The sequence below is a fragment of the Giraffa tippelskirchi genome, chromosome 4, assembly GCF_054371585.1.
Source record: "Giraffa tippelskirchi isolate mGirTip1 chromosome 4, T2T-mGirTip1v1.2.pri, whole genome shotgun sequence".
NCBI classification, from domain to species: domain Eukaryota; kingdom Metazoa; phylum Chordata; class Mammalia; order Artiodactyla; family Giraffidae; genus Giraffa; species Giraffa tippelskirchi.
In genome coordinates, this window is record NC_137278.1 from 62,814,243 (window position 1) to 62,838,012 (window position 23,770).

A 23,770-nucleotide genomic window follows, 5' to 3' on the forward strand; every position below is an offset into this window, starting at 1 on the left:
TGAGCCAAAGTTACTCTGCCCTGTGTGGTTTTTCTCAGATCTACACTCTTGCTTGACTTCCATTCATCCCTTCCTTATACTAGTTCCTTACTTGCCTATTAGTTTTTCTAACAAATCACTTTTGCAAGAGTCCTTGACTCAGAACTGGTGTCTGGGGAACTCTGTCTGAGATATACAACTTCACAGGAGAGGCTTTAAAATGTTTTTCATGTCCTTAGTCCATAATGTCGACCTAGGTTGTCAATCAATTCCTAAATTATTTCTTGTTTAAACAGGCACAGACAGAGAATGTGCTGGAAAGGCCTTAGCGATCCTCCCGTCCAATGGCCTTGTTTTATTGATGAGGGACTGAGCGGCAGAGGGCGTGTGCTCTGCTCAAGGTCACAGCCTTCCTGAGCAGCCGGGTGACAACCAGGACAAGCATCCTAATATCCCCAACACCCAGACTCCTGCTCTCCAGCAACAGGTTTTCATAAATTTAAATTGGGTGATTTAAAAAGGATGGAAAGAAACCAAACACTATTAAAATAAAACAAGTTGGCCTGCTGGATGAAAATAATTCATAGGGGAATTAGAAATCATTAAAAATACAACCTGAGAAGAAACTGAACTGATGGCAGCTTAGCACCCTTTACTGTGTCGTCCTCTGCAGCTTCGTGTGAATGTCATTTCTTCTGATGACCCCCTCAGAGAAACCCCGGAGTAAGTATATAGTTGTAGGATGTGTGTGTTTGTGTGTGTGTGTGTGTGACATAGCATTGTTTTTAATGAATCTTCATAAAAATACAAATTTGAAATATTTGCAAAATTACCATTAAATGCCACAGCTGCTTCACAGACTGTGATGAGTAATAGCTTCATCTGTCTTACTTGAGAGCCCTCAAAATGCCTTAAGTATATTGTAGCTCTGACTTATGAGGTTCCCAGGCAAGACATAAACCCATAATTTTCTGTAGTTGCTTTTACTCAAAACAATGGACTCAACCTAGAGTGGAATTGATATATTAGTTTTTTTTTTTATATTCAGATGATGAATAATTCTCTGATTAATGAAAAGGTTCTAATATCAGAGCTAGCATATCATGGCAATTTGGTCTCTGAAACTAATTTAAGCAAAGTTGTAAATATCACTCAATAAAAGATGCCTGTTGTGCTGTGTGTGTATATGCCTGTGTGTATTTGTGAGTGTTTGTGCTAATGCACAGTCATAGGCCTGTGAAACTTTATGGGAGGTGGAAGGGATTTCTTCTTGTGATATCAATTTCATTATCACTAACGGGTTTGAGAGCTACTATGATAGTTTTGCTGGAAGGAGGGGGCAGGATTGGAAGTGTAAAGTATTGCCTTGAAGCCCATTTCTGATAGTTTAGCATTATTTCAACTGGGATAAAAACACCCAATGCAGTGCTTTTCAATATGTAGAGAGATGAAGGATTTAGTTATCACTCAAGTTTCCATGCCATGCAAAAACACCTTAAATATCCCTTTTTAAGAAGTTATATTTGAGTACTGGCAGGGATGAAGAGATTAATATTTACAGTTTTAGACAACCATGACTTTTAGAAAAACTTAATTTGTATTCATATGAGGTATATGTCTTTGTAAATCCAAAGCTCTTGTCAGTATTCTGGCCCCTGGTGACATGCGGAGTTAGCTTAGTCCTTCTTGCATAGGAGACCTTTAGATCTTTGAAGACAGACAGTCACTGTGTGTCCATCACTCTTTGCCCTTTTAGATAGAAACTGGAGCCATTTTAGTCCTTAAGCACTTCTCACGCCACACGGTTTCTATATTTTTCGTAACTCTGCCACAGTTTAACTGGTGAAATTTCCTCTTCAAATGTGGTATTCCCTTGAGAAATGGCACATTTGCTGCTTCTGATTTGTCCATTCAACAAAATGCCTATTTAATGTCTATTTTGTATCGAAAATTGTTAACAGTTGTTAATTGAGGCATACACAGGGAAGAAAAATCATCTCTGTTTTCACAGTGTTTCTGTGTATGCTCAGCATGTGTGTGTGTGTGTGTGTGTGTGTGTGTGTGTGTGTGTGTGTGTGTATTTCGTTGCTCAGTCATGTCCGGCTCTTTGTGACCCCATGGACTATAGCCCGCCAGGCTCCTCTGTCCATGGAATTCTCCAAGCAAGAACACTGGAGTGGGTTGCCATTTCCTCCTCAAGGGGATCTTCCTGACCCAGGGATTGAACCCCTCTCGCCTGCATTAGCAGGCAGATTGTTTACCGCTGAGCCACCTGGGAAGCCTGCATGCTCAGCAGTGCATATTTTAAAATGTGATTTACATCCCTAGATCGAAACACTCTTTTTCTCTTTAATAGTCTTACACTTAATTAGAAAATTTCAATTCAGCAGGTAAATCATCCTATTTGCTCATATTTAACTAACCACTAATGAAAATATTTAGGGTTTATCAGGTGAGGATGGTGCAGTCTCCCACTCTAACTTCTTTCATAATTACCTCTCAGATTAATGCATTTATTATCTTTTTAAAATTTCATCTTATCCTCCAACTTGAAATAATCTTTACAATTTGATTTTCTTATCTGTAAATTGGCCCTTTGGGTTTTAGATAAACAAAAAATTGATAACATTTTGTGTGACTTTATTAAGCTGTGATTAAAGGGTTATTTAGGAAAAGAGCCAAGTACAGAATCTTTAAATCCTAAGTAGTCACATTACTCTTGGTTTCAAATGGTAACATCACTTAAAATAAACATTGTGGTTTAAAACATTTCAAAAGACTGTCAGTGCAACCAAACAGTCTCTCATAAATTCTGTTCCCATGTATAACCATCATTAACAATTCATCCTTTACCTTTCCAGAATTTTAATCCACATATTTTTATATACTGTCATATTATATGCTTTTTAAACTAGCATACCTATTATACACATTTGTTTTTAAGTGTAATAAATATTCCTGCTTTTGAGTGTATGCACTGTATTCCACTTTATGTGTATGCTGTTACTTATTTATTGTTCATTGAGTGTTAAGCTGTTTCCAAATTTTTTCCATTATAAGCAACACAAACCATGCATGCAGAGATATACATTTTTGTGTTTTTACACTAGCCTGACTTAAGTAAAGTTTCAGAAGTAGAATAGTTCCAGAAATGAATTAAATTATATAGAAATTAAGATTTAAGAATACATTACCAGATTGCCCACTGGAAAGTGTGAACAATTTCACATAATCAGTATAATAACTTCCAGTATAATAACTTCTCATTTCTTCACCTCCTTACTAGCAAGGTGAATTTTAAATCTTTCTAATCATTGTCCATCCAATATTTTTGTTTTAATTTGCATTTACATGCATAGTAATAATCTTTTATGTAGTAACTTGCCATTTGTCCAGGTTTTTGTTTGATTATTTCTTTTCCTTTTTGATTTGCAGGAAGATCTTGAGTTGTTTTCAGGTGCTTCCCTGGTGGTTCAGTAGTAAACTGGAGAGGCAATGGCACCCCACTCCAGTACTCTTGCCTGGGAAACCCCATGGATGGAGGAGCCTGGTAGGCTGCAGCCCATGGGGTCGCGAAGAGTCAGACACGACTGAGCGACTTCACTTTCACTTTCACTTTCAGTAGTAAAGAATCCACCTGCATAATGCAGGAGCTGTAGGAGACGTGGGTTCAATCCCTAGGTCGGGAAGATCCCCTGGAGGAGGAAATGGCAACCCACTGCAGTATTCTTGCCTAGAGAATCCCATGGATAGAGGAACCTGGTGGGCTACAGACCATAGGGTAACAAAGAGTCAAATGCGACTGAAGTGACTTAGCAGCAGCAGTAGTGAGTAGTTTTAGGTCAGATTTCACACAAACTTGTCTTTCAATATATATCTTTTGCATACGGTATATATAAAATGTTGTGTGCTGTCAAATCTGAAACACTTACCTCAACTGTTGGTTTGATCCTTAATCAACTGTCTTTAGATGCAATTGAAAAACATGGTTTATAACAGCATTCCAGTGTCAAAATAGAACTTGAAGAGTACCAGAGAGTCATAATAAAAATAGTCTTGGCAGGTAGTATTATGTCATCATCTTCTAAATATTTCAGTCTCTCCCAAATCTCAATTTCCATATTTGTAAACAACAACAAAAATTGGAAGTAATACTTTTTTTCAATAAAGGAATGCCGTGATGATGAAATATGTTAATTATATGGTAGAAATTATTACTGTATGAGGCACAATTCAAATGATAGGTTTCATTCTTTTTTTTAACTACTCTGGTTATAGAGATGTAGGAGATTAGGCATCTAGAAATCTAATCTGTAGTTTGCAGAGCAAATGTCTTTATTTCTGTTCAGAATGTGGTTCATATTCAGTCTTGTTGGACTCCTGGCATTTCCTATGAGTCTTTTTTTTTCTGTATTTCTTAAACATCACTGGCAGTGTTTGGGCAATCACACTGCAGGTTTTCTCAGTGCTTAAGATGCCATTCATCTTATTCTAGAGACAAAAAAAATCCACTTAAGGTCTCTGGGGGTTCTCTCACTACCTTCCCACCTCTCCTGAGTTTCAATTTCCTCTTAAACATGTTTGCTGTCTTTTTGTAGTTTGGAGATTATTCTCCTTGAGGGAAAAGGAGGAGTAGTTTTGCTTTCCTTTTGTCATCTCTTTGTCCCTGCTTCCTAGCAGTGTGATTATCTGTTCCTGCTTTTTCTCTCTCTGAACAATGCTCCAGACACTCTGTGGTTATTGTTGATAATTTTTTCAAGCTTTCCCTAATATGGAGTTTAACCTTCTGAAATAAAATTGTATGTCTTTTTGCTTCTGTCTTCTGTATTCGTTCTAGGTTATGTCCCCTTTCCCATCTATCGTGATTTTATGATTGGAGGGACTAGATGGCCCAGGTAGATTTTGCTAGTATCAGAGACAACAGAGAATTTTGTCATCCAAGACAGTGGGAAATAGCAGATCCAGGGTAGAAACTGTGGCAAGAGAAACCCAGAAAGTAAATCTGGAGGTGAACAATCAGTGGGCGAAAAGCCAGCAACCAGAGCAATTAGAACAAATGCCAAATGAAGCAGGAAAAATCAGTCCCATGGGTTTATTGAAGGCCAGGTGAAGCTGTGTTTATTGCTTGCTTTAAAGGACTGACTAAAGTATGGTTTTTAGCACAGCTTAAAAATGTGTAGTCTTACACTCTTGTTTGGATCCTGACCTCAGATTCCCCTGGGTTCCCTCTAGAATTCAGTGATTCCACTTCGGATTCCATTTATTGTTCTCTGTGGTATGGGCAGGGATGTTCATAGATTAATGGTTCAGCTTTGTGAATGTCTAGGTCTTGTAGAGTTGGATTGTGAGGTTGGGAGTTAATAAAAAATTAGCTTTTTTTTTTTTTTTTTTTGGAAATGGCATGTATTAGTTTTGTCACAGGTCATGGGAGCATATAAAGAGAATTGCTTTGTTATGAAGTGTTTGGTCCTTTGCTGGGGAGATGGAGGGATATCTAACAAACTCTTGCTACAAGATGCTACCAACGTAATGGTAGAAGAACTCAGCAACAGGAAAAATTAAACATGCTGAAGAGGCAGGTGACAGGAAACTAGCCTTTGACAGGTCTGTATTGCAGCCTGATTCCTGTGTACCAGCAGAGAGAAGCAACAGCTTGTTGATATTATTAATGAGTCCCACAAACCTTGAATATTATATATAAATACATTTATTAGATCTTCAAATTTTCTCTCACTATCTATAGGTTTTATGTGTTTTTAGTAGATTTATATGTAGATATCTGATTTGTTGATGCTATTGTAAGTTGTCTCTTTCAATTTTATTTTCTAGCTGGAACCAACATAAGCAACAAATTATCTACTAATCTCCCTAAAAGTACACTTACTTATTTTAAAAAAATTTCTGTAGTTTGGTTTCATTATATATACAACTATCATCTGTATAAAGTAGATTTTTAAGTCTTTATTTTTTTTTTTCCTAAAACTTATACCTTTTGGAGATAAACACTTTTGGGGAGAGGAATGTTATATGTTGAAATCCTGAACCAGAAAGCATGGAACCTGAGATCTGGAACAGGGCTAGAACGAAGTAACACTGAGTCAAGTGTCACGTTTCCAGGTGCCCGGTAAGACCCATAGGGAAACATGGGTGATTGTGTAACACTAGCTTTTCAGAAATGTCACTGTGTAAAGCTTGATGAGGGGAATTTCATAGATCCCTTCCCATCCCTTAAAAGAACATATTTGATTTAGTCAGGTTATAATAGCTAGCATTTTAGAAGATTCATTATATGTTTCAGACATAAAATGCTTTAAATTTTAACTCATTTCTCCTTCAAAACAATACAATGAGATATTAACAACTATTATTCCCATTTTACAGATGAGAATACATAGTCACAAAGAGGTTAACTTTCCTAAGATTACACAGTACGATGGTGATGTATGATACAAATTGAGGTGTTCTGTTTCTAAAGCTTATGCTCTATTTTACATTACTTTGAGTTGATCTTCTGGGTCATAGATTATTCACAAAACTATTAAATATCTCTCGGTCTCCCCTGAGGTGAGTATATCCTATGAATTATCAAGTAAAATTCAATATATCACTTAACAGCGAAAGCCAAGGTACAGTCTGAGCATGTAGGACAGACTCTGTTAATCGTTCTATCAGCAAGCTACTTTTCCATTGGTGGTTGTGGTGTTATTTGGGCCAACACCATGCACAGGACTTGCCTTGTCATGCTGAGGACAAGATTAATAGCAACCCAGTGTCAGGAATCAGCAATCAGTTGGTTTAGAGATATAGCCTCATAAATTTCCCACCTCACCTTGTCCTAGAGAATGCATCTGCCACAATGGCAAAAGCCTGACCAGATCCCTATGTCAAGTGTGGTGCATTGTGCAATCCAGGAGCCACTAGTAAATGTCTCCAAACTCAGACACATTACTTAGAGAAGGATACTTTTAACTACCAGAACTACCTCATTATTTGGTGACTCCCAGCAGGGTCCTCTGAGTGAAATCTATACTCCTGAATCAATATAACCCAGTTTGTTCTATGCTGGCACATTAGCCCTAACCATAGAAGCCCAGCAATTAGAGTTTTGTAGCATTCTAGTTGGTATAGTGGTCAAACATATGAGGAAACTATTTAGTTCTAAGCCTGCTGCTTTGTTGAGACCTGCAGTTCAACATGCTAAAAAAAGCTGCCTCAATTATAAAATAAAGATTAGTTAATTTTATAAAAAATTGGCTATTTTTATATAGGATGAATATTCCAATTTCCAGCTATTTAATGACAAGTTGTCCATGTTTTAGCTGCCAGTATTCACAGATGAATAAACAAAAGTATTGACAGCCAACGAATGATGTTCAAATTCAGACAGCCAGCCAATGATGTTCAGATTCAATCTAGTTAAAATTTTCCATAAGATCCATATTTCTCAAAGCCCGTTTACATTTCACAAGGCAGGTCATAAGGCAGTAGCAAGGGCATAGCTTGGGGAGTTAGAGAAGAACGGGAAAGGTAAAAAACTGTCTTGCTCCTCAGAATGTAGGTGTAACTAGCTTACTGTAAAGTGTGTATTTGCCAATAAATTTGCTAGTTGCCAGGTACACATAGACCATTCTAAACAGGTGTTTCACAAGTGAACTCTAGAAAGTGAATGAGTTGAGAGAGTTACTGATCATGTATCCTGATTAAACATTTTGAAAATATTAAGCTACAATGCTTTGGTCTGCTTCAATGATAAGAAAACAGATACTATTAATGATGGCAGTTAACCATCTACTAACACCTGAAAGATAAGCCAGCGCTAAAGGGGCAAGTCAGAAGGAAAAATCTATAAATATCACATAAGAGCAACTCCTTTGAGAAGAAAGCATTAAAAGTATTACCCATTTCCTCCCCACAAAGAAAGAAAAATGGAGAAAAGTGATTATGTTATTTACCTTGAAACAGCCAATAAAGATAGAACACCAGCCTGGATTTAAAGGACAGGGCTGCACATCAGATGCATTACTTCCCCTTAAATGCTGGTCCTAGGAGAGTATGGAACACCTGCAGAGCATAAGTAATCTGGGATTGAAATGATGACCTCTGGTTCCTTCTGAAAAGTGACAGTTAATCCAGAGTGAGAAGGGTTATGCAGTACTGCAGATTAAAGAAATAGAGAAGTGAAGGGCCCTATAGGAGTAAGAGCTCTGAATCTTAAATTGGAGGAGAAAGGCATGGGAGTCTGAAAGGCATTTGAGTCAAGAAGGAAGAAGAATCTTAATCGGCTATTTGTTGTTTATGCTTTGTATTGGAGATGTTTTTATGTCGTCCTGCAACTCTATTAGGAACCATGCGTATATTTTCTTGTTTGATATGACTCGAGGAGTCACACATTATTATTCCATTTTACAGGCCAGAAACAAGTGTTTGGTGATGTTAAATCCTCCTGAGCAACGAATAATCACTCCATGAAAGAGCCAGGTTTCAAACCCGTGTCTCTGGCTGCAAGTTCTGGATTTTTTCTTTTGCAGTCGGTTAGTTGTAGAGGTTTCAACAGGTCACTTACCCGCCCCAGGCCTTAGTTTTCTCATCTGTACAGGTGGATAATAATACAGATCCGATAGGGCTATGGTGAGAAATGTTTGGGGACAGTTTCTGGGAAGGACTCAGGACAGGACTTGTCACAGAGCGGGGCGGGCGCCTGATGGTTGAAAGGTTATGCGATGGAGCGCAGGAGAGCGCTGTGGTGAAGCCCGAGGCAGGTGCTTTATCAAGAGTGGGGTCCTTGCTGAGTGGGGTCTTCTCCCTGTCGGGACCACATACAGTAACCCTAATTCCAGGCAGTCATCGTGCAAATCTGTTTAGAATTGACACATGAGGAAGCGTACAACAGAATATGCTTGGAATGGTGGAAAACTTATGTTCACCGCTGAGAAAACAGTTGAAACTACTTCTCTGATCGGACTCAGTACCGTCGCTCTACAGAAAGTGATCTCCCAGCAGTGTTCTGAACCAGATTATTTACAGCTGCTATCTAGCGCCACCTGCTGGTAAACTGACAGAAAAGTAAAGTAAAAGTAAAGTGAATGTCGCTCAGTCCTGTCCGACTTTTTGGGACCCCAAGGACTATATAGTCCATGGAATTCTCCAGGCTAGAATACTAGTGTGGGTAGCTGTTTCCTTCCCTAGGAGATCAACCCAACCCAGGGATTAAACCTAGGTCTCCTACATTACAGGCAGATTCTCTACCATCTGAGCCACTAGGAAAACCCAAAACTGACAGAAAAGAAAAGGCAAACTGCACTCCTGAAATTGAGCAGATTGGTTTTTAAAAGTCAATCAGAGGTAGGGGAATGGTTAAAGGAGACACTGCAAAACCACCTAATGAGCATTTCTAGACCAGATGTAACAGGGAGAATATGCAGAAACGTGTATTTTGGAATAATGAGTAAAATAGTAGTTTACACTATTATAAGCAAATATGCAAATATGTCTTCAGGAGATTTAGAAGTGGGAGAAAGGAAGTGCACCCAGTTTGATGAATTTAAGATTTTTTTTTTTCAAATATGTTGTTTTGTGCATTGGCCACAAACAGCCTTCAAAAGTAATCTTTAATAGATCTGTAGCTGTAGCAAAATATGTATCAAATAGATAATCACAGGTGGGAAAAAGAAATGAAAGTAGTTATATATTTGGGGTGCATTAATTTTTATCTTAAGCTTTCTACACTTTAAAAAAAAAATTAAAGCCTTGTTTAAATTAAAGAGCTAATATATGCACATAGTAAACAAAAGATCCAAACTGCAAAAAGTATACAATGAAACATAACTCTCCCTGAGTCCCAGAATTGCAGTCTCTCACCCAGAAATGAATCAGGTTTATGAGTTCCTGTTTACTTTTCTAAATTTTTTTCATGCATAGTCAGCAAGTGTTTGGTGTCTGTGCCATGTCTTGGTCAGGAGCCTCTGGGACATCCCCAAATGCTATCAAATCATTTCAACCCTAGCTAGAAAGTTGGCTGGTTTAACTAGATGGCAATAAAATAATTTGAATTTAAGGAACAGAGCTATGTTCAATATGTTTAGCTCTTTAGAATTCATGTCCTAAATATGGGTGAATTCTTTCAATTCTGTTTTATTTTGATCAAAGATATTCTTGTATAATGTGTCTTATTTCCACATAGCATACTTATGGGCAAATTTCTTATTTAGTTAACTGCATATAATGCCTGTTTATTTTCTACTGTGCAGATTGAGGATTTAGCTTCTTTAAACAGTCCTCCCAAACACACCAGGCATGAAATCCCTCACCCACCCAACCAGTAGAGTCATTTCGTATTTGGCTCAAAATATGATCAATACTCGGTGTGTAAACTATTATGATTGTATAAATTTTATTTGTAGATGAGGCATGTTTATGCTTCAGGAGTGCTTGTTCATTGTACTGTTTTATTTCTTGTACAAATGTTACTTTTCCTGAACTTAATAAATGTCTCTTTTTAAATTTTACACAGGTCTCTATGTATCTATCAGTAAATCATCTCTGAACATTTCAACACCCCTAGACTCTCAAAAAATATGTTATCTGCATATTCAAACATAGGAGGTTATCTGTTAGTTATTAACACATTTCTTTTTGAACAACTCATTTTGTCCCACTCAAATGTGGATTAGTGGCCCCTGGGCCTGCTGCTAAGCTACCCTTGATATTTTCTTTACTCTTTCCAGCGTCCTCTCCCTGAATTCTGTAAACTGTCTTAGTTTATGCCTTCATTTGAGAAACTGTTTAGAACCTTCTAAAGAAAAGGTGCCTGGGTGTTTTTGCTTGTTTGAGATGTGATAACCTTGCTGAAAAAGAACTTCTGGGAAGAAAATAAATTTTCCACAAAATTTTAAAAGCGTTATTCTCTTGCTTTCCAGTTTCCAGTGTAAATGTTTATTTTATTTTATTTTTTTCTATTTTGTTTGGAGAATTCTGACACAATTCTAACTCCTGATGTTTTGTAGATGACATGTGATTTTCTCTTTTTTAAATTTTGTCCCATATAGGCCATTACAGAGCATTGAGTAGAGTTCCCTGTGCTATACGGCAGGTTCTCATTAATTATCTCTTTGTATATATAGTGTGTATATGTCGATCCCAGTCTCCTCATTTATCCCTCCCTTCCATACCCTCTGGTAGTCATAAATTTGTGTTCTACATCTATGAGTCTGTTTCAGCTTTGTAGGTAAGTTCATTTGTACCCTTTTTTGTTAGATTCCACATATAAGTGATGTTGTATGATATTTGTCTCTGACTTATCTCGGTATGATGTTCTCTAGGTCCATATAGGGTGCTGCAAATGGCATTATTTCATTCTTTTTATGGCTGAGTAATATTCCATTGCATATGTATATACCACATCTTCTTTATCCATTCCTGTCAGTAGACATTTAGGTTGCTTCCATGTCCTGGTTGTTGTGATGCATGTATATTTTTAAATTATGGTTTTCTCCAGATGTATGCCCAGGAGTGGGCTTCCCTGGTGATCAGTGGTAAAGAACCCGCCTGCCAGTGCAGTAGACATGGGTTTGATCTCTAGGTTGGAAGATCCCTTAGAGAAGGAAATGGCAACCCATTCCATTATTCTTGTCTGGGAAATCCCACGGACAGAAGAGCCTGTCAAGCTACAGTCTATGGGGTCACAAAGAGTCGAACACAACTGAGTAACTTAACAATATGCCCTGGAGTGGGATTGTTGGATCATTTGGTAACTCTATTTTTGGTTTTTTAAGGAACTTCCATACTGTTCTCTATAGTGTCTGTATTAATTTCCATTCCCACCAACAATGTAGGAGGATTCCCTTTTCTCTACACCCTCTCCAGCATTTCTTTGCAGATGTTTTGATGATAGCTGTTCTGACTGGTGTGAGACAATACCTTATTGTAGTTTTAATTTGGATCATTCTAATAATGAGTGACGGTGAGCATATTTTCATATGCCTCTTTGCCTTCTGTGTGTCTTCTTTGGAGTAACGTCTGTTTAAATCTTCCGCCAGTTTTGTGATTGGGTAGTTGTTTCTTTTGTTTTTGACGTTGAGCTGTATGAACTCTTTGTATTATATATTTTGGAGATTAATCCCTTGTCAGATGCTACATTTGCAAATATTTTCTCCCATTCTAAGGGTTGTCTTTTCATTTTGTTTATGATTTCTTTTGCTGTGCAAAAGCTTTTAAGTTTCATTAGGTTCCATTTGTTTATTTTTATTTTATTTTCATTACTGCAGGAGGTAGATCAAAAAAGATCTTGCTGTGATTTATGTCAGAGAGTGAGTGTTCTGCCTGTGTGTCCTCTAAGAGCTTTATAGCATCCGGTCTTACTTTTAAGTCTTTAATCCATTTTGAGTTTATTTTTGTGTATGGTTTTCTCTTGAAATGTGCAGGATAATTTCTTTGTGCCTAGGGTTCTGAAGTTTCACGTGTAGGTCTTGGTGTGGTTTGTACTTCATTTGTTTTGCAAAAAAAGAAAACATTGTGAATCGCTTTCTGAATTATTTCAACAATTTTATTCTGTAAATTTTGTCCTGTTCTTTTCTTTCTCTTTTAGAACATCTTTTATTTGTAAACTGGACTTTCTCAGTCACCTTTTGAATTATCTTCTCTTGAAGTTTCTATTTCTCTTTTATTTGAGTCTTTGGAGATTTGCTCAGTTTTATTTTCTAGAACTTCTGAATTTTCCCTTTCCTTTGTCATATTTATCTTTTTTTCAAGAGCACTCTTGTTTTCTAAATGTTCCACTTTTTTTTTTTTATAACTGTTTCTTCTTTCAGAGAAGCAGTGATTTCATTTATCTATCTGAATATAATATAGCTTTTCTTTTTTATTGATTCTATTTAGCCTTTCCACACTGTCTGTATTTTTCAAGTGTAATTTTTTTTCTCTATATGTTGATTTTGATCTTTGTCAGTTCTCTTAGGGACTTTCCTCAAATGTTTGGTGATCCATTGGGCTATTTAATAGCATGTGTGCAAGAGGGAGAGAAATAGGAAGAGAGAGGATGAGGGAAAGGAAGACAGAGAAAGAGAGGAAAAAGAGGTGTTTGGCGGAATTTTTTTATTGCAGAGAGATGTTTATTTAGGGATTCTTGTCAGTACCTGAAGGTCTCTCCAGCTAGGATTGATTTTCCCAGAGAAGAATTGTCTAATATTCTTCCCAGTGAATATAAAGCTGGCTTCAGGGTTCTGGAACCAAGCAGATAGGGACTGGGGCTCCCAGTGTTTGGTATGTAGACTCTTATGCAGTCTTTACCCTTACCCACTGCTGTATATGTTGTCTCCAAACCCAGACTTCCTCTGTTCTACCTCCTCAGTCATTAAACCTACTCACCTATCAGGTTGTAGAGGCCTAGTTGTTTCTTACGCAGACTTGAATTCAGTAATTAATTTTTTCAATAAATACTTACCAAATGCCTACTACATGCCAAGCATTGTTTTCTGTAGTGTGGAAGTGACTGTCTGAAACAGACAAAATCCCCTATCCTCTGTGGAATTTTCATCCCCAACCAAACCCTTACTTTCAGAACTCATTGTCATCTCCAAATTCTAACCTTTGGTCTTCTCTAGTGTAAACTGGCTTGTATTTTGTTTAGCTCTTTGTGCTCCCTGTTTCATTTTCTATTTGGTCCGTTCAGTCAGGAACTACTTTCCTAGTTACATTAGGTAGCTTTCACCTCCTTTTCAGGTTTCTTGTTTGTATTTTGGGGTTGATTTCACACCGTTTTGGTCATTTCATGGGATTTAGGAAGCACATGGGGTAAACATGTGTGTCCAATAAACCACCTTTGCTAGAAACACTGTGGACTATAATTTTGGACTGATGAGCCTGGCGCCCAAATGTCTGTTAATGTGTGATGTGTGTGGGTAGGCCGAAGTCTTAACATAGCTGGGAGTCTGCACTCTTCTCTGCTACTATTTATCTTTGTTACAAGCCGGCCCAGTCTGAGAAGGTCTTGAGCCACCGGATCGTGCACTCTGAGCTCCCTTCATGCAATTGCTGTGTCCTCTGACAGAACCGCAGTTACTTTTCTGGCCAGAAAGGACCCAGATTTCTGAGGACAGGTGACTATCAGAACAAAGCCTACTTCCAGCCCTACCCGAGTACCAACATGTATCAGAATATTTTTTACCTCCCATCCCCCAACCCTTCCCTAGCGTTGTATATTGCCTGGAGCTGAAAGAATCTGTAGAGCTTCAGTGTTGTTTTATTTTTGGGCTTCAAAGAAGGCAATATGTAAGTTTGTATCTTTATCACAATTCTGTGCCATGTGTGTGTTTTTGAGAGGAAATAGTCACTTGTCTAGAAGAGGAAAGACCCTAATTTTTTTCACTTGGAGCAAGAAAATTCCTCTTGAGCACTTCCCAATTTCCCAAGTAAAGGAAGGCATGTATATCGACCCTCTGGAAGCCATTGGTGTCAGACTTTGTGAAGCTGAGAGGCACGAGCTCTGTTCCCCTTTAAATCATCAAACTCAAGGCATGTACTCTGAAACCTGCTCCATTCTGTCATGAGTGACGTGCCTTAGCCTGGTGTCAGGTCTTTTTCCAAGAGATCAAAATGGTACATTCTTATGCGAGACCTTCTTTTGCCCAAAGTCTTCCCATATTATCAGAAACTTCACATACCTAGTTTTCAAAATAGAGCCCAATTCCAGAGATTGCAGGTGAAATTCTAGGATTTCAACTCTGGGTACTATTTTTTTATTTGAGTATTAAAGCTGGAAAATGCATTTTAGACTCTCTTGGGGAATTTAGAGGAAGGGAAAAGGAGTCAATCTTCTATTAAGCTGTGAAACTGGTTTGCGAATTCTATACCAGTGATGGGAAAGGAATGAAGAAACCTTGTGATTCTGACGGTCTTGTTCCTAAAAATAACTGTTGTGTGTGAATAAGGATTTCACAGCTCTGAAAAGAAATCTTTCAAAGCGAACTAAAGAAAATGTCAGAAGATTTTCAAACTATGAAAATTAGTTATGCCAAAAATTGATATTAGAACTCTGAACATTAACAGAAAACAATATTATCTATAACAACTCTTTGGCATTTTCCTGTCTTTCAAAATGCTCTGTAAATTGCTTGCCCCTTTAGACATTATTCTCATAAAGTAATAAGCCTTCATCTATATACTTCATTGAAAACCTTTGTATCACCTAGAACACACTTAGAACAATAAGTATTTACGATTTTTTTAATTAGCTTTTATTTTCACCCAAGATAAATAGGAAAAACATCTGCTCTGAAAAGCACATAGAAACGAACAAATTGACTGATCACTTATTTAAGATGTACCTGTTAAATGCACACTGTGTTAGATAGTATGATAAGGTTTAGGAGTACAGGTATAAATTAAAAAGTTGTGGCAATGCATTCATCAGGCTACAATAGAGTGGTGATGACAGATGATTAAAGGAATATATCTGAACTATGGGATACATGCTATGGTGGCAGAATTAACAAGGAATTTAGATAGCACTGTAGCTCGCACTTCTACCCTGTTTCAGAGATGAGGAAAGGAGTTCCAGCTAAATGTGGTATCTTCAATGATGAATGAGAGCTCTCTAGAAAAGGAAGAGAAATTAATTTTCCAAGAAGAGGGACTAGTATGTGTAAGTGTCTATAAATGAGAAAGGAATGCATTTTAGCACAGTTAGACCAAAGACATTTGTGAGATAGAGAATGGTGAGAATTAGGGTAGGCAGGTAGGCAGAGATCATATTCTTTAGGGGCTTTAAAGGTGCATTCGGGTATAGACTTCATTACAAAGATGCTAAGTAGCCACTTACTAATTTTTAGGATGGATATGACACAATTAGATTTGCATATGATTAGACTGGGCAGATCATTTTAGTTGCATATGAAAAATGGAGGACTTCTTGTTCCAGTCTTGTCAGAGAAACTGACATTAGACTAACTTCTTACTAGATGGAAAACAAATAGTTTTAGGCACTGGGCATCAGTCAGTGTAAGGTTGAGATCTTTGAGGAAAAATAGAACCAAAAAACCTCACATAACTTATTCATCCTTTCTGCCAAAGGAGATGTCCCATGTGCAATACTTGAGAGCAGAAAGGGGATTTGCACTGGGCAGAGTAAGACAGTTTTGTGTTTGGGGGCTGCAAACACAACTGGGTAGAACTGCTGATAAAGGGCTGGCAGCCAAGTGAGATTTCTGATCATACATAGATTATGGAATGCTAAGGAAACAGTGGAGTTCTGACCTAAATAGAGTCCAGAAACCTTTAATAATCAAGCCATATATTTAGCTGAGATCTCCAAATAGTAAAGATCACACTCTAAAACTACTTCATACGCATGTTAAACAAGTTCTTTGCCCAACAACTAAGGGCAGATTTGAAATAAATCCACTCTTTGTAAAGCAAGAAAACAAGTCAGCATGCGATAAAATAATCCACCTGTAGTTTAACTACCCCCATATCAGGACTGATCTATACTGTCCACTAACTACCACGCGCAATATCCAGTACATAGTGATAGAAAGTACTAGTCAAGCAAGGAAACAAACAACAGCAAACCAGTATGAAAGCAATACTCATTTAATATTTCAAGAGGATAAAATAGCTTATAGGAGCAGATCCAGAGATGAACCAGATACTGAAAATATTAGACAATGATTTTAAAATACCTTTTACAAATATGTTAAGAAATTTAGAGATGAATAACCAAGCAATTGAATGGGGTACTTCAACAGAATTTGAAAATTACTTCAAAAAAGAAATTCTTTCAAATATATAAGAAAAAGATGCCAATTTTATTCAATATATTTCAGAAACCAGAGGAAGAAAAGACGCAGCCATATTTATTTTATGAAATTAGTGTGTTCATGCTCAATCAATGGCACCCTTGCCTGTAAAATCCAGTACTCTTGCCTGGAAAATCCCATGGACGGAGGAGCCTGGTAGGCTACAGCCCATGGGGTCGCTAAGAGTCAGACATGACTGAGCGACTTCACTTTCACTTTTCCCTTTCATGCACTGGAGAAGGAAATGGCAACCCACTCCAGTATTCTTGCCTGGAGAATCCCAGGGACAGCGGAGCCTGGGGGCTGCCGTCTATGGGGTCACAGAGTCGGACAAGACTGAAGCAACTTAGCAGTAGCAGCATGCTCAATCACTGAGTCGTGTCTGACTCTTTGTGACACTATGGACTTTGGCCTGCCAGGCTCCTGTGTCCATGGGATTTTCCAGGCAAGAATACTGGAATGGATTGCCATTTCCTCCTCCAAGGGATATTCATGACCCAGGGATCAAACCTGAGTATCCTGCATCTCTTGCATTGTCAGGCATACTCTTTACCACTGAGCCACCAAAACCAGCATAATCTGACAAAGACATTAAAAGAAAAAAAAAAGTAAAATAATATCCTTCATCCCAAAGATCAAATTAAATATAGTAATGTATATTAAAAGATCATCATGATTAATAAGTTTTATCCTTGAAAAGTGGGGTAAGATGTAACCTTCACAAGTCAGTCATCATAATTTACCACAATGACATCCTAAAGGGGGAAACATGATCATCTCAACAGATTAAGAAAAATAATTAAAATTTAAACCAAAGATAAAAATGATTTTAGCAAACTAGGAATAAAAAAAAACTTTCTCAAACTGACAAAAAACATTAATAGAAACTGCAAATGATCAGATAATACATTTAATGATGAATAATGATGAAATAGTAAGTAATTTCTCCCTGATACATGGAAAGGAAGAAGGTACACTCTAAACACCACAGTATTCTGCAGTTCCTAGCTAGTGCAAAAGGGGAAGGGAAGGGAAAGAAAGGGAGAGAGAAAAAGGAAAAAAAGAAAAGGAATATAGAGCTAAAAGATATAATAAAAACATATTTATTTTTATTTGTTTTCTAGGACAAAAAATCCTTTTTTTTCCTTTGTTAATCCTCCCCACATTCTCACACATGCCTTCTATGTATCCATATTTTCATTTTTTTCTTTATGGCACAAAAACATTCTTAAGAACAATCCTGCCCTTTACAGTTGAAATTCAGGACCAGAGAACTTATTATAGGAATCATTATTATCTATTATAAAATTTCCCATTAGCTATCTTAGTGCTTTTATTGGAAACTTCTTTATGAATTCTTGTCAGAAGTCTAAAACACTGCAAGTATATAGAAAAGGGGTAAACATAAAGTCAGCATCTAAATTAGAAAAAAGAAATATATTTATTTTTAGAATGATATAATTTTGTGTATCAAAAATGCAAAGCCAAACTATATGTAAAGAACTTAACTAAAAATAATAATTTAGCAAGGTTGTTGGATTAAGAAGTCAATACACAAACATCAATGGCATGTTAGTAGAAGAGCAAAAAAAGAAAAAAAAAAGATACCCTGGAAAGCTGAATTTAAAAGTAATTATTTATAAAATAGTTAAATACTTAGAAATGTAGGAATAAATTGACAAATGTGTAAAACACATTAAAGCTATCAAATATTGGTAAAAGAAGTTGAAGAAATCCAAGATACATGAAGAAACATGCTAATTAATGAGTGTGAAAGCTTAATTTAAGATACTATTTCTCCTAAATTAACCCAACTATTCAATTCACTTTCAGTCAAAATCACCGCAGAATTTTCTATAGAAATTGACACAAAGATTCTAAAATTTATGTTGCAGTAAAATCCATATCCTATGTATATTGCCTGTTCAAATGGTCTTGAAGAAGAAATACAAATGTGGAAGATTTTACTACCAAATTTCAAAACATACTATAAAACTGGAATGATCAACACATGATTTTGGAGTTACAACAAAAAAGTCAGTGGCACAAAATACACATTTTAAGTCTAGATCTACATGTAAAATGTCAGTTGCTTTTGTCAAAGAGGTCAATCCATTTCACTCTGAGAAAAGAAATTTTCAGTAAAAAGTGCTGGAACAACTAGATAATCATGTGGAAAAAATAAGCATTGATCATTTCCTCATACTAAACAGAGGTAGTAATTGGAGGTGGCTCACAGACCTAGTTGTGTGTGCGTACTCAGTCGTGGCCAAAAAGGGAAGCAGGAAGAATGTCAAAATTAAGTCACAGACTGAGAGAAAATATTCTTAATGTCAGACATTCTTAATGTCTGACAAAGGATTCATATTAAGATTATAAAAAGGATGCCTACAACTTATAAATAAAGGAAAAATAACTAAATATGGAAAAAAGACTTGAACAGATATTTTACCAAATCTTATAGAAAAATGTCCATAGAGCATATGAAAATGTGTTGAGTGCCACCGGATCATTGTTGTTCAGTCACCAAGTTGTGTCCGCCTCTTTGCGATCCCATGAACTGTAGTACGCCAGGCTTCCCTGTCCTTCACTATCTCCCAGAGTTTTCTCAAACTCATGTCCATTGAGTCAGTGATGCCATCCAACCATCTCTTCCTCTGTCACCCCCTTCTCCTCTTGCCCTCAGCCTTTCCCAGCATCAGGGTCTTTTCCAATGAATTGGCTCTTCACATCAGGTGGCCAAAGTATTGGAATTTCAGCTTCAGCACCAGTCCTTTCAATGAATAATCAGGGTTGATTTCCTTTAGGATTTACTGGTTTGATATCCTTCCTGTCCATTGAGACTCTCAAGAGTCTTGTCCAGTACCACAGTTTGAAAGCACTAATTCTTCAGCTCTCAGCCTTCTTTGTGGACCAAGTTTCACATCCATACAAGACTACTAGAAAAACTATAGCTTTGACTATATGGACATTTGTTGGCAAGTGATGTCTCTGCTTTTTAATTCATTGTCCGCGTTAGTCATAACTTTTCTTCCAGAGAGCAAGCATCTTTTAATTTTGTGGCTGCTGTCTCCATCTGCAGTGATTTTTTGCCCCAAGGAAATAAAATCTGTCACTGTTTCCACTTTTTCCCCATCTACTTTCCATGCATTGGTAAGCAGATTCTTTACCACTGAGCCACCAGGGAAGCCCAAACCCTCATCAGAATGACTTAAATGGAAAAATAGGGTTTCCCGGATAGTGTTAGTTGTAAAGAATCCAACTGCTAATGCAGGAGACAAAAGAGATGTGGGTTTGATCCCTGGGCCAGGAAGATCCCCTGGAGAAGGAAGTGGCAAATCAGATGCAGTGTTCTTGCCTGGGAAATCCCATGGACAGAGGAGCCTGGTGGGCTGCAGTCCATGGGGTCTCAAAGAATCACACACACTGAGCGACTGAGCACATGCAAATGAAAAATATTAATAGTAAAATGCTAAATATTGGAGAGGGTATGAAACAGGTAGAACACTTGTATCTTGTACCATTAGTGGTAATGGAAAATAGTGGTGTAATCATTATGGGAAACTATTCATCAGTTTCTTATAAATTTCAAAATCTTCCAAAATGTCCTTAGTATTTCCTCTTCTTGGTATATGAACTTTAATAAATGAATATGCTTATGTATATTTCACTGAAGGTAATTTATGTATCAATAGGTGATGCAGTGGTAAGGAATCTGCCTGTCAATGCAGAAGACCCAAGAGACACAAGAGTTCAATTCCTGGGTTGAGATCACCTGGAGTAGGAAATGGCAACTCATTTCAGTATTCTTTCCTGGGAAATTCCATGGGCAGAGGAGCCTGGTGGGCTACAGTCCCTGGGGTCACAAAGAGTCAGACGTGACTGAGTGAGCACACACAAGCACTATTAATATTAAACAATAGAAATAAAGTTAGATATTTAGAATACTGATGAAATTCAGGTGAAGGATGATGGTGTCCTGCACTGCTGTGGTGGTAATGGGCATGGAAAGATTTATGGAGATTCAAAAATATTCAGAATGTAATATTAGCAAGACCATGTGTAATCTAATGTAACACTTAAACTGGCAGATTTTGAGATTATTCCCGTGACCAAGTAAAGTAACAGAATGTTTTGTTACTGACAAAACATCTAACAAAAATGTTTTGTTAGAGTTAGTGGGAGGTTATGAGGAGGCCACAGAGCTAGGTCTCAGGTGAGAGACTTTTGGTCACTGCAGCCAAAGTAAGAAAGGTATCAACCATTTCTCTGCCCTGTACAGGCATCAGAAAATTCCCAAATGAGAAGGCTGGAGATGAGATTGGAGAGAGCTGCAGGCAGAAGGAAGGTGGTGAGGGAAACGGGAAGTCACTGGGAGACAGCATATCCTCTTGCTCCACAGTCTACACACGCGCTTCTTTGAGTGAACTCAGCTCCTTGCCATCTTTGCCTACTTGTGTTAAACCTTTGGCTAGAAACAGGATTCTGACTTTTAACCAGGCTTCCCTGCCACTTATCAAACCTTGATATATCTTCTTCCTCAGCATGATTTCTGCCCTATCTATCCAACTTGTACTGTTTGACTAAAGAAAGGATAAAGTGATTTTATGGGTACATAGAATACTCACTTTTCTGGGTAATGTGCAGCCGGGGCTGTTCTCCTGCTCTGGTGAAAAAGGAGGCTCTTGGGTTCCCTAGAAGAAAATGCAACCATGTAAACTTGCACTTTCTTGAGCCTTAGTTTCTTCAAACCAGTTTACTGTTGGTTGTATGGGAGAAGGTGAGGTCTCGACTCGTGTGTAGATGGTCTTTGTGCTTTTAGGGATTAAAAAATCCCCCATCATGAATTATAAAAGCTTAAGGTTTTAATGAAATCATCTGATGTTTTTCACTAGAATCTCTTTTATCTAATCTATGTTCACCTCCTCCCACAGTACTTGAATTTTGTTCTTTCAGGGTTTTACATTTCTTTTTATGTGTGGCATCATAAATATATTGAGGAAAAATGTAAGTTACCAGGTGATTGATCAACTGCTGCATTGCCAGTCCTTTTTCTGGCTTATATTTATAAATTAAGAATATATTCTGGAAGAATATATTTGGAAGAATTAACTTCAAGAAACATTTTTTATTAAAAATCACATTCTTACTGCTTGGTTTTTTTACCTAAGTGGGAAAACTCAGTTTTAGAATATAGTGAATCTTTGTTCAAGCCAACCAAAGTTATTTTTAGCATGGAAAACTAATGACAAGCATCATTGGATATTTAAGATCCACAGAAACTGAAAATCTTCATACATATGAAAGAAGTCTTCACAATAAAATTAATAATATAAGGCATCTTACACAAAGAAAACCACTTCTGAATTATAATGATGATGTCTGACATGTAATCATAATAAGTGTCTCTATATGCATAACCAGATCTTAGCTAACTCTGAGACATGAGGAGACATTATAATAAGAAAATGTCTATATACTTGTTAAGCTTTTGTTAGCCACTGTATCAATTATTGTGACAATCCTTTTCACCAGCCGAATTCTATATTTCTATTCTCTTCATTATTCTTGGTAGAGACTCTAATAGGCAGTGAAATGTCCAAAACGTAGGAAACAGGAGGAAGTAAAGGCCCTTAGTAAGCCATCAAAGAAAAGTCAGTTCCTCCTCTGTTTTTTGAATCAAACCGAAAGAAACAAATCATCAGATACACTGAAAACACAATCTTCATCACAATGTAATTTATGACTCTTTTTCTAGAAATACTGTTAGGTAAATAAAAACTATTTTACCTCTTTGACTATATTTACCTTTAGTTAAATCACCAGATAGTTTCCAATAAAAATTGCAAAGAGTATCTGCATTGTTAGTGTTCTCAGCATGTGGGGCATCTGAATAACTTAAAAACAACCAGCCAACCAAACACAACAGCTGGAGCATGAGGAATTCATCTGGCTAGAAACTCTCTCTCAAGATTTTCTGACAAACCCCTTACCATGAGACTCAGGCCGTGTGACAGCCCTGCTAATGCTGACATAGAAGAAAAGCCCCAAGTTTAAGAGCAACATAGATTTTCTTCTCAGTTGAGTCTGCCTCCTATATCCATTGCAATTCCTATAACATAAAGGGGCAGGAAGGGAAATTCCTTACACTGTGTTTTTCCAGGAATCTTCTGTTTGATAGACCACAACAAGAAAACTCAGCATTCTACGTCATATATTCTCAATATATACTATACATATCAGATGGGGGCTTCTCAGGTGGCACAGTGGTGAAGAATCTGCCTGCCAAAGTAGGAGACACCAGACTCACAGGGTAGATCTCTGGGTTGGGAAGACTCCCTGGAGAAGGAAATGGGAACCTGCTCCAGCATTCTTGCCTGGGAAATCCCATGGACAGAGGAGCCTGGAGGGCTATAGTCCATGGGGTTGCAAAGAGTCAGACACGACTGAGTGGCTGAGCACAATACATAACAGAAAGGTTATTCAATAGCATTAGCAGTTTTTTTCAATATGTACTATTGCTTGTAGACCCTGTCACAAGTCTCAACTAAATTGCTTCTGGCCTTGAGGGGGTATGTTCTAAAGTAAATTTTTGCAAAAATAGAAATCATCAAAGAACAGCAAAGTCATTATGCAACATAAGTTTATTCAAAGCTTTATTACATGGAGGACATAAGGTACAAAAATGAGAGAAGGAAAATATATGAAGTTTTCTATTTAACTTATATGCAGAGTACATCATGAGAAACGCTGGGCTGGAAGAAACACAAGCTGGAATCAAGATTGCCGGGAGAAATATCAATAACCTCAGATATGCAGATGACACCACCCTTATGGCAGAAAGTGAAGAAGAACTAAAGAGCCTCCTGATGAAAGTGAAAGAGGAGAGTGAAAAAGTTGGCTTAAAGCTCAACATTCAGAAAACTAAGATCGTGGCATCTGGTCCCATCACTTCATGGGAAATAGATGGGGAAACAGTGCAAACAGTGGTTGACTTTATT